Source organism: Rhipicephalus sanguineus, chromosome 7, assembly GCF_013339695.2.
Source record: "Rhipicephalus sanguineus isolate Rsan-2018 chromosome 7, BIME_Rsan_1.4, whole genome shotgun sequence".
Taxonomy (NCBI): domain Eukaryota; kingdom Metazoa; phylum Arthropoda; class Arachnida; order Ixodida; family Ixodidae; genus Rhipicephalus; species Rhipicephalus sanguineus.
The window spans coordinates 72,950,789-72,963,086 of NC_051182.1; positions in this window are offsets into that span (position 1 = coordinate 72,950,789).

The window sequence follows — 12,298 nt, forward strand, 5'->3', positions numbered from 1 at the left end:
ATTTATTGCAGTGCAAATAATCTGTTAAAGTAGCCAAAACATTTGAGGTACAGTTGATGGCTGTAATGTCGTCGGAAAGGCCGTTCCAGTCTGTTGCTGCAAGGCAAAAGAATGAGGACGATAATGTGACGGTGCGCGCACGTAGGCGCACAACTTGTTTCGGGTGACCGGTGGGACTGGAGACGCGTGTCGGGGGGAGGGGGGATCTATGGTGGCTGGGCGAGTGAGCTGTAAAAGAACTTATGAAAAATACAAATGCTAGCAGTGCGGCGACGATATGAGAGTAATTTCAATGCGGATTCTGTTTTCAGTGCCGATATGTCGACGTCATATACTTACAATGGATACTTACAATGAATAAATCTTCCATCTCGATTTTGAAGCGACTCGAGTTTATTGATGAGGTGTATTTGACGCGGGTTCCAAATGGGGGATGCGTATTCTAATTACGTCCTGATGAGATACTGATAGGCGAGTAGTTTTACATTGGGACGCGCATGGCGCAGATGGCGTTTTAGGAACCCGAGTGTTTTATTGGCAGATGAAATGATGTTCGTAACATGTGTTGCCCAGGTTAAGTCACTACAGAGGGTTGCTCCGAGATATTTGTAAGAAAGAACCAGTTCAAGGTTGGCGTTAGCAATTCAGTAAGAGAAAATAAGTGGATTTTTACGACAGTGGAAAGAGACAGTTTTGCATTTGTTAGGGTTCATATCGTGGTTTTGGGACGTTAAACCCCAGATATTATTTTATTAGGGTTTAGTTCCATTAGCCACAGGCTTCACTATTCTCGCACGCTTCGCAAGTCATACTGAAGTGACGTGTTATAGGAAACGCTGTTAATTTTACGATAAATTACGCAATCGTGTGCATAGATACGGATGTTAGAGGACACATGTAATTGAAGGTCGTTAATGTAAATAAAAAACAGTAGTGCACCAAGTACGGACCCTAGAGGGATGCCTGACGTTACGGGGGTAGCATTGCATGTTTGATTGTTAATGATGACCGAATCTGAACTGTTACTTAAGAATGCTTTGATCCATGCTAAGATATCGGCATTTAGATGTAACGCGGCAAGTTTTAGTAGTAGACGCTCATGAGGAACTCTGTCAAAAGCTTTTGAGAAATCTAAAAAGATGGCGTCAGTCCGTAGGTTAGAGTCAAGGTTTACATGCAGGTGGTGAGCAAGCACAGCCAGTTGTGTTTCGCAGGGAAAACGTTTCCCGAAGCCATGCTGCGATAGATAGAAAATGGTTGGCATCGAGGAAGTCCATGATATGGGTCTATATGACATGTTCAGGTATTTTGCAGGGTACACTGGTCAATGAGATGGGGAAATAATTAGATGGGGAGTGTTTGTTGCCCGATTTGAAGACTGGAACGACGTTTCCGTGTTTCCAGTCAGGATAGAGTGTGTCTGTGGCAAGTGACTGCGAAAACAATAAACAGAGATATGCTGCACAAATATGTTTAGTGTTTTTAGAAGTTTAGATGTAATTTCATCCGCACCAGCTAACGATGAAAGCTTTATATTGTTTATTTGGGATGTAATGCCGGATGAAAAAAAAAATATGATTGGTCGCATGGTACATTCAAAAGTGGCGTGGGGAACAGAGAATGACAATTTACTTTCTTGAATAAAAACTGACGCAAAGGCGCTGTTAAGCACATGGGCACATTCAGTGTCGGTTAGGGCATCACCTGACTCACTTGATAAGGTAATGGCGCGCGTGTCCTGTGGGTTAACGACTTGCCAGATTTTTTTCGGGCTGCTATTAAGCATATTCAGCACTTCAGAGTGAAAGAATGAATGTTTGACATGGCGCACAGCTTCCAGATAAGCAGTTTCAGCTGCTTTGTACTTATACCATGCTTCAGTTGTGTTGCGGGACTTAGCTATACGGAAGATACGTTTCTTTTTTTGTTTTCTAATCGCTTGAGAGCTTTGTTGAAGCAGCGTTGCACTGAGTTCGAACGAACGCTAATTTGGAGAATGTATTTGTCTACCAAATTGCTTAGTTTTCTCTTTAAAAGTGCGCCAGTTTTCCCCTACGTTATGCAAAAGAAATGAACTTTCAAAAGCGGTATAATATTGCGTAAGTTCGTAATCATTTGCTTCGTAATTTCTTTTATCATTTATTTTTTAACAGTAGGCGTCAAGAAAGGTTTGATCACGAAGACACGTGAATGACATTATGGTCGTTGATGTCAGGAAGCTACGCCATGGATGAGACGCCCTCGGGATAATTTGTTAAAATATGGTCTAGAATATTTTGGCAGTTGCAGGTGACACGGGTCGGTTCTGTGAGCACTTCGGATAGGGTAAAGTTTAGACATACCTAAAGGAACTCGTTCGATTCCCTTGATATAGCCACTAGATTAGGCGTGTTCGTCCAAGCGATATTTCGAAAATAAAGGCCTCCGAACAGAATTAATCGCGATGCGTTTCGCGCGTGCGACAGGTACGGCAGAATAAAGAGTGATCAGATCAGGCTGTGAAAAAATCCGGCGCCGATTTCTACCCAGAGTCAGATTGGAATCATGGATCCGATAGGCCTAATGTCTTCTCGGCCGTCATTCCCAGTCGGGGCGACGCAGTGCCGTCACTGTCGGAGAGGTACTGCGTGACCTGTCGAGACCAGCTTCGGACTTCATCGGTGCGGCGAAACGTAAATGCAGCACCACACGCTCATCCACGCATACGTGTATGTCTAAGGCCGCCGCGGCGTAGCTCCTAAATCGTCGAACTAATTGTCGAGCGCGACACCATCGCCAACACGCCACATCGAACACATGTGGAAAGACTGACACAAGAGCGGACGCTTAGTCCACTTGAAAACGATTTCCACACGGAACGTATCTCAGCACACGGCGTGCATCTCCCGCGTGGTTGCTCCTTTTGCAGACTTACTGGTTTGCACACGGCACGCGTCCCTCTGTGGTTGCTCCTCTTACATTCTCTCGGTTCATCGCGCGCGCCTATTGGGCTCCCTAACTCCTCTTTTGGGTAATTATTTGTAGTGTGCACGGCTTGTATATCAGCAGTACTGATCGAGTGTGGTACCCACGTCTTCAAATGTATACTAAGCAAATACTATGCTACTGTTTATATATGCATACACGTGGCCTGTGTTTGAGCCTCTGGCAGTAAACTTGTGTAAATCTGTCTTTTTTTTGCGCAGAAGCACCTCTCCTACATCGTAATTTATTTTTAGCGCACACTGACACACGGATACAGAAAAGAAGGGTACACCACCAGCGCTACTATCAACCAAACAAGCTCGTATTTCAATATCACCTCTCCTACTATCACTAGATAATTTTTTATATACTATACGTCCATATCGATCATTATTTCATATGTAACAATGTCTTACAGCGGCCCGCCACGTTGGCCCAGTGGTTAAGGTGCCCGACTGCTGGCCCGCAGGTCGCGGGATCGAATCCCGGCCACGCGGCCGCATTCTCGAAGGAGCCAAAAACGCTAGAGGCCCGTGTACTTAGAGTTAGTTGCACGTTAAAGAACCCCAGGTGGTCAAAATATCGGCTGCCCTACACTACGGCGTCTCTCATAATCATATCCTGGTTTTGGGAAGTTAAACCCCAACAATGAATTATGTTTTACAGTGAAGCTATTAAGTGCGAGGATCAAGGAGTATGCTTAGTGAAGATTTAGCGTGGTGAGATCTCCGGCATAACCGTCATGCCTTTTTGGAGCACGCAGGCGCCTGCTATGGCAGGCGACTTTAATTTAATGCCTCACTCCGTTTTATTCCTGCAGTTTCACGCGCGTTTCTATCGTCCTGTTTGCTCATCGCCTTACGAAGAGACGGCGTCGGCGAACAAATATGACGCTCACCTCAAGAAAGGTTGAAGCCACCTCACTCCCGCGGGAGGTAGCACTGACTTCGAAGCAACCTCATTCGGACTAGGGTGCCTGAGTACGTGCGCCATCGTTGATGTCATCACCCTAAACCGGAGAGCGCGCGCATCGAAGCACCCTAATTCAGACTAAAGCCCCTCTCCATCAGACGGACACGTCGCGGCGTGTGAAAAGCCAGAGTGTCAGTGTTTTGAATATTAGGATTGTAAAAAAAAACCATTACACCGCGCTTTCCGCAGGCCAGTTGGGTGTTGCTTCTTCATTACACGACGTAACTCACACTCGTAGCCACGTGAGCGTGTCCGCACTAATACGCGCCGTGATTGGCGTAGCCGTCTTTAAAATGAAACTGTTACGGATGATATCATAGTCATTTTCTTATAAGTATCGTCAACGAATCTAGTTCGTCCGTTTTATAGGGAGGTAAGAGACCGCGCTAGCGACATGTTCAGTTGCTCTTTTGAGTGGCATAGGTCGGACGCTTGCTGTACGTTCCGAAGAGGAGCAGGGACAGTACTAGGAACGTCGGCGCGCCCACAAGCGATTGTGCGCGTCCCCGCTGACCCAATGCAACGGACGACGATGGGCCAAGTGTAGCAGAACGCACTCGCGACGCCTCGCCGTAGGAACGCTTCCCCAGCTTCGCTGCTCTTTCCTCATCAGAAACAGCTGGAAGGACTTTTTAAAGTTTTTGTTATTACTGTGTGTAGTGGTGTGACAGCGAGTTCATGCGAATTCATACATTTTGTGAAAACGTGAATACTTGCGATGCTTCTGTATCAAAACTAGCGTCACACGAAGACGATCATTTAGAAGTATTTACAGGGTGGGAGGACAGCACGACATGGGCGTGCCAGGAACGAATTTTTCAGTCGGCATCAAGAGCGTTCTCCCAGTTATTGCTGAAAACAAATGTCCAACAAGAACAGTGTCACGCTAAACCCTCCAGTATATATCATGTAATATATCAAAATGTGTATGACATTTTGTTCTGCAGCCTGAAGTCTGCTTTGTGCATGATGTCTGTTTGGCATCTACTCGTAAAAAAACGGGCACCGGTTATTGTTGGATAAGTGTTGGATAACGGTGGCTCATAGTGACCAGTAACACCTAACTGCCGTTCATTCTGATGGCTACTAATGTGTTATAATGTCCACATTCCACGTGCACCTCCATCTGGGACATTTTTGGACTAGGCTCCGATTTTGTGACATTGGCAACCGCTTCGCACCAAAAAGAACACTACTCATTTTCTCGATATCCATGTATTGGCAGATGATCAATTCAACACATCGCAAGTGTACCGGTGTATATATAGTATAGTTCGCTTAAAGAGCAGGAAGAAATGCAAAGGTGAACTGTGACTCATTCTGAGATCTATAGATAACCTAAATAATGATCAGATAGTCGTGTCGTGTCCTCTCCTACGCTGCCCCCCTCTCGCACGCCTGCCGACTGCGTTCCTTGCTCGCCCTGTGAGAATTAACGGCCAGGCTAGAGGGAAGACAAGACGCGCGTAGTGTTCCTCTTCGGGTTCCACGACGCGAGGTCGGTAGCATGCCCAAAGAACGCCAACGGAACGCGATCGAGCTAGCGCTCCGGCTTCGCGTCGTCTCGTGGTCCCCTTTAGCGGGAAATGGTGTAATTTTATAAAAGCAAGTGTACAGTTTCTCAGGATATATTGGTGCTCTTCCATAGTTTTGTACGCATAGTGCTGTAAATCTTTATGTTTTGCGCTAAACGCTAATAATGCTTCACCTTCTAGAGGGAAGCTGTACAGTTCTACCTTCCAATAAGTATTTCGTCTTTGTAGGCTGACACATCGAGGGGCTAACGCTGTATGCGTCGCTGGCCGCGGCGACCGTTCAAGGTAAAAAAACAAACGAGGGGCACAAAGGTACGGTTTGCGTTACCCGGTAAATATTTTGGCCTTGGAAAAATTTGCTCGTCATGATGGGCGAACTTAAGCATACGAATGTAATAATGTTTCGTCTAACAAAGAAAAAAAAATCACCGACGAATACGGTAATGACTAGCGCGACTTCTGAGCGCTGCTTCGTGTTAGGACAACGCCAACTGTGTGTGAAGTTTTGGCTACTCGCAGTAGTAGCTACGTAGAATTAGTTACAGATTGCAGCAGAAACGGCCAGCGCTCGAATGCTGCGCACGCCACTCTGCCCATTGCAGGCATCGCGAACCAAGCTAAACGCCCACAGCCCCGTTACGACAAGCGAAGCCACCCGCAAAGCACGTGTTAGCCCTGCATGCGCACGAACTGCGACCGAAGGGCCAGCGCCAGTGACGGGGGAAGAAAGCAAGGTTAGAGGCGAGTGTCTAGCGATATCGGCAGACTCCGCGTTCCCTCTCTTTCCTCGTTGGCGCTATCGGTTGCCAACGTCAACGAAAAGCGACGCCACTCAACGAAGGAATGGATGCCCAATAACTGCTCTCTAAAACGAGCCCTTAAAGTCCCCTTTTTCATTTATTTATTCATAGCAAGGGTATCGTTCTGGCAGAGTTCATGCCATCAGGTAGTATACGAGGGATCACTGGTCAGCTGCCAGCTCGAAACAAGATCGCGTGCTTCGTGACGCCAGCAGACTAATGAAGTGTTCTACACTCACCTTTATGGCCACGAGATGCGCTAACACTCGCAGGTTCAAATGTACAAATATACACGATAAAGTGCACGGGAGGGCGACCGCCACCGTAGCTAAATTACTAAAATATCGGAGGCGTTACTCGGAGCTTGGAAGTTCGGTCCCTGCCGGCGGCAAGTTCTCTTTTCCTCCACTTCGCTTTCTTCTCATTTATATCATATTTACTGCAAATAACGTCCCTTACAATTTACTTCGCTTGGTTGTGTGTTGCTTCGTTGTAATCATAGTTGTGACGAATAATTACGTGCAGGCCGCAAAACAATATTGGTTGACCAATTTCAAGCCACGTGACACTCACTAGCCGTTCTAGACGATTACGGCTTCGCATTCAAATCACCTTAGTGACGTGGATTGCAAACCAATGTTTCTTTTCCTTGTAAGAACAGCTGCATGCAGCTATCCCAAAGTACAATTCCATCGTTTGCAATATATTGAAGCTAGCTTCCTTGCCAGATTATCGTGTTTTGTGTGATTGGACTGGGAGAGCACTGCAATTGAATTTCGTGTGATATGCATTGAGGCAGCGCATCCCGTGCATTCACGCCCCAGCACATGTAGACTAACCTAACGACGCGCTTTGCGACATGGATGCGTACTTCCTTGAATGTCGTTCCGTGGTGTTTCAAGGGCATCCAAACAGTATCTGAAAATACAAAGAACAAGCCCGGTATTCTCTCCTGGCCTTTGCCGTCCTTCCGGCTTCGTGAAGCCAGCTGTCTGTTCACGTGTCGTCACGAAGAATAAGCTCTTAAGTTGTCGATATAGCACTGAAATCGTTGTTTAATGTCTCGCTACCATGTTGTGCTATGCATTCGCACGCTTCATGTACCTTGTCTCGCATGACAAGGGTGGGTGAGCCGCTTATTTCACTTCGTTTTAATGCGGTAGCGTTATTAAAGAGTTCGTTTCTCAGAAATTCTGTTGTCGGCCTCGGTATCGTTGGTTTTGAGCGAAACATCGGTGTTATGCGTATGCGAAAACAGCTGCAGATAAATTAAGACTAAAAATCTCCGGCATGAGTTGGATCCGAACCAAGGCTTTCTGTGTGGCAGACAAGTGTTTTGCCACGGAGCCACGCCAGCCATCTAAACTGCTTCGCAATAGAGCCCTATACAGGCGTCAAGTGTTGCGAGGAGTCCAGTTAACTTAAGTGTAGTATTGTAAAGGAAACGCGCGAATGTGCGGAACGCAGAAGAAGAGGAAGAGTAGTGGAGCCGGCGCTTAGACTGTGTGGTTGTGTGGTTGGGCGAACCGGACTGGTCTTGGCCCGCAGTTACGCTTATTCTGCTTTTAATCATTTCATCTCATCTGTAAATACATCCGTACCTTCGTAACACTATTACGACTCAGAAAGGCAGAATCGCATCAGGCGTCATACCATGTGAATTGCCCAACGAGTGGGTCGGTTAAAGGCCCGTCCATCACAAAGCATGGTTAATCATAGTTAATCATGGTTATTCATAGTCTTCAGCAACCGCATCAACATTGTGTTCAGCTGTGCGTATTGACTTAAGACCGGAACACACGTACGCGTTGCAGCGTGTCAGCGTGTGACTTTTTGACGCGGCGTCGCGCCCTCTCCCTATGGAGAGAGAGGGCGCGGCGCCGCGTCAGAAGGTCACGCGCTGACACGCCGCAACGCGTACGTGTGTTCAGGTCTTTACGGACGCGTAGTGGGCGCTTCACTGATTACCAGTATTATGCATTCAGGCGTAGTGGGCACTTCTCAACAGCACTTGCAGCTGAAATGTAGTCTAGAAGAGCTTCAAACGGTAAATGTTAGGCGCACTTCGTTCCTTTCCTCGCGGCACGGTTGAGGCGACCGCTGAGAAGCGAAGCAGGGCGAGCGAATGTTAAGACCAAACGAACGGGGCCCAGCCACGCAATCCTGTTGTACTCTTGAAGGCGAAGCTCAAGCGTACTCAGTTTTTCACGTTTTCGAAAGCACAAGCGGCAATAAAGAACGTTTAGCCGAAAGCGCGAAATCCTGACAGGCTCAGAGCTTTGTGCTGACACTACGCGCGTATTTTCTAAGGAAATAAGTGGCGAGGAAGAAATTGCGCCTGTGGGATATGTAGCGACGGCGTGAAAGAAGCCACTCTGTCGTCCTTGAACTCCAAGTGGTTTAAGTGCCATTTTGTGGAGATCTTATATCCGTGTTAGACACGCTTGCCCACGTGCAATGTCCGCGACAAAGCCCACTTTACCGGAATGCACGTGAGCTGCGTCATCTAGTCCATTACTTGTCTTTGCTAGATACACCGATAAATACATGTATCGTAACACGCTTTCCTCCTGCCGGCTTGGCTACTCGTCCAGTATACGTTGGATCTAGTGTTGTGCAAATTTGAAAAAAAAACAAGTATGCAAATTGAATAATCCGATAATTGATTCAATTCGCAGGCGACTTCTATTATTAGAAATATCTGAGCACAACAAAATTTTATAATGACGATTGAAATCTGCACAAAGATTTACATACCTGTGATAAGGTTCGCAAAATTTGATGCACGAATAGACTCATTTGTATCAGTCGCGATATTCCCCCTCCCCCTTTCTTACTGTGCTTTTTCAGATGTTGCGCTAATATGCAAGTGTTGTGGTTAGAGCATGGAATTGCGTATTAGACCTAGGACGTTATTAAAAAAGCGTTCTGAAATTATACTGAACAGAACAACCCAACCGAGTGGGGAGTCATTGCATAGTTAAGAAGATATATAAAAAATAGGCAAGCCAAGCAACATAACTAAAGTCAATTTTTAATCATTGATTTTTACTTCTAGATTATACCCTCAGGGTCCGAAGCTATTGCAGAGGGTAATGGGGATACACAGCGAATGCAATATTAACAGCTAACCAAAACGAGGGAAAGAACTGTACAAATACACTGTAATTGATTCAAACACACAGAAAGACGTTTACTTATAAAAGAGCAGAGGGGATACATTAGAAACAATTTTCGAACAATGATGGAAAATTTGTATATTATCACGCACAAATACCTTAAGAGAAGACCAATTCCTTTAGAAAAGGGTTATTATATCTTATTTGCTTAATGTCATGAGGAAGGTGATACCCGTTGACACAAGTTCTGTGTATGAATGAGTCACAAAAATATTTTTGTTGCAAGATGGAATCCTAACTTTATTGAGGTGACACGCACTATGCCCTTGCTAGTAATCCTTCTTTCAAATTGCTGTTTTAGTAAACCTTTAGATACAGACACAATGAAGCTATTAACCTCCGATGTGAGACAAGAGGAACTGACCAGCTTACTTTCATGGCAGCTACAATACTTCTTTGTTCATAGTTAGAAAGTATAAAACGGCGGCACGGTTCTGCAGAGCGCCTCAGTAGGAAATGAGAGAATCAGTGAATTCTTAGTTTTGCTATGATAACGCACATGTAATGAACAATTTCTCGATCGGCTGTCATTGCTTACCCCAAATGAGAAATCAATCTAACTGGACGACAAGATCAACACCTCAGCACTAGCAGAGTCCTTCAACGCTTTTGTAGTCACGAAACTCTCGCCTCAGTTTCATATGGAGCCAGTGCCGGCCGCTAGAGGCGCAGCTGTTCATGCGAGGGCATGTGAGTACTGCTGCCGCTGTGGTTGTGCGTAGGGCAGCCTTGACATTTAAGCTCTCTAAACATTTGAAAAAGTTGCACAAGTTGCTTTACTTGTACGTATGCCTACTTTTAACAGTGAACATGCGTGAATGAGTGCCTGAGCGAATCGTAAGTCTTGAAATTAGCACCTTGGTGAAAAGATTAGCGGCTCAAAACATGCAGCTCGCGGCGGTTTCAGTCGAAAAGAAGCAAACGTTCTGTGTTTCGCGCGTCGTAACGATCATACGACTACGAGGCGCGGACGAAGGAGAGACTGCGGCATTATTTTTGATCATGTAAAGCCTTTTAACGAAATGAAAGTGCACATGTTTTTTGTGATTGTTTTGCTTTTTGCACCCTAAACGAAACACGGCCGCCGTGGCCTCGCGAGCGCCGTTAGCCTCATCGCTTCAATAGGTTCAACTTTTTAATATTTGCCTCAAACTAGGTGCCGCACAGCCCCAGCAATGCGCCAGCGGTGATACGTGTAAAAAGAGGCAGACATCTCGGCTGTTCCACTCACATTCATCGGTTACGCAGAGCGCCAGATTCTTTGTCCAGCAGAGCTGGTCAGCTTTCTGTTAACCGTTTAGAGGTATTTTATTAATATAGATCAAAAGACCTCAGTCACTGCTGCAAGGGCAGCTTCTGTAGAATTACTCCGTGAAATTACGAGGAAAATGAAAATGAGAAGCTACAAGAGCTGTAAATATTTCGGCGAAGCGATGCCATTTCTGAAGCAGATTTTGGTGGAAGAAACGTGAGACACAACTCGTAACTACGGCTCCGTGTTTTGCAAATTTCGTTTTTTTGAAAATCGAAGGGTGTTTTTCGGAGTTAGTTTTGTGGCGGAAATTTGGTGTTTATCGGAGTTAATTTGCCGTTAATCCACAGTACTTCGAAATTCGGTGTTTATTTTTGCATAATAATCTGAATAGTCCAATATGAACATGAAAGTATATCTGAACACGAAATCATCGGAAATCATCATCATCTTAGTTCTCAGGAAGGTTTGAATGCACAAACCCGTTTACACAGAAGCCCAAATACTTGAATACAAAACAACTACGTTCGTGCGTATTTCAACCTTAAAGTCTATTGTAATAGATGCAAGCATACTTTAGGAGGTCCGTATATTCGATGTCGTCTGGTGCGCCCTAGGGCCGCCAGAGGACTGTATGTCAGGATGTCGTCTCGCGTAGAATAACTGTATATTGTACGGGATCGAAGCTCCAGGGGCATCGAATGGAGACCGAAGTTGTGGTGACGGTACAGCACTCTCCACCACTTTGTAAAGTCGTTTATTGACGGCGGGATTGACGGCGATGGCGCACAACGACGACAGTCACGACGGAGCGCAGACTCTAACGTGCACGAGCAGCGTGCTCTCCGAGAAGAGGCGAAGAGGGCGACCCACTAGAAGGCGCTCGAGAGGACGACCCATTACAGCGTTGCAATGCTTTTCTACAGTAACAATAATAATTGTTGGGGTTTAACGTCCCAGAACCGCGAAATGATTATGAGAGAAGCCGTAGTGGAGGGCTCCGAAAATATCGACCACGTGGTGTTCTTTAACCTGCACCTAACTCTAAGTACACGGGCCTGAAGCATTTTCGCCTCCATCGAAAATCCGGCCGCCGCGGCCGTGATTCGATCCCGCGACCTGCGAGTCAGCACTGGAGCACAATAACCACTAGGCGACCATGGCGGGTTTTATATGGTTAGTCGCTACCGATGATATATATGGTAACTGTATAGGACATAGTGCTGACGTGATGCAAACATTATGTCGGCCGAACCGGCCGATGTATCAATGGCCACTTAGAACATGCCTTTTGATAAAGAACGGAAGACCGTAACATTGGCCATTAAAATCAGTTTGTCAGATAAGTCCGAATTGTCAAACATTTTACCGGCGTATGTTTATCGGATTTCTGATGGGTTTATCCGAAACGAGGGAGCCCTACTGATAATGAAATTTATTGGGTGCTGCAATTAGTTCAGAATTAAGGAGAGTGCGAAGTTTGAGGACATGCGCAGTTGAGGCTGCATTGCGGTTAGGCCATTATCTCAACAAGCGGTTTGTCGCCGCGTGGTTTCTACGGTGCTCGACTGCTGAACCTAAAAACGCGACGCCGAC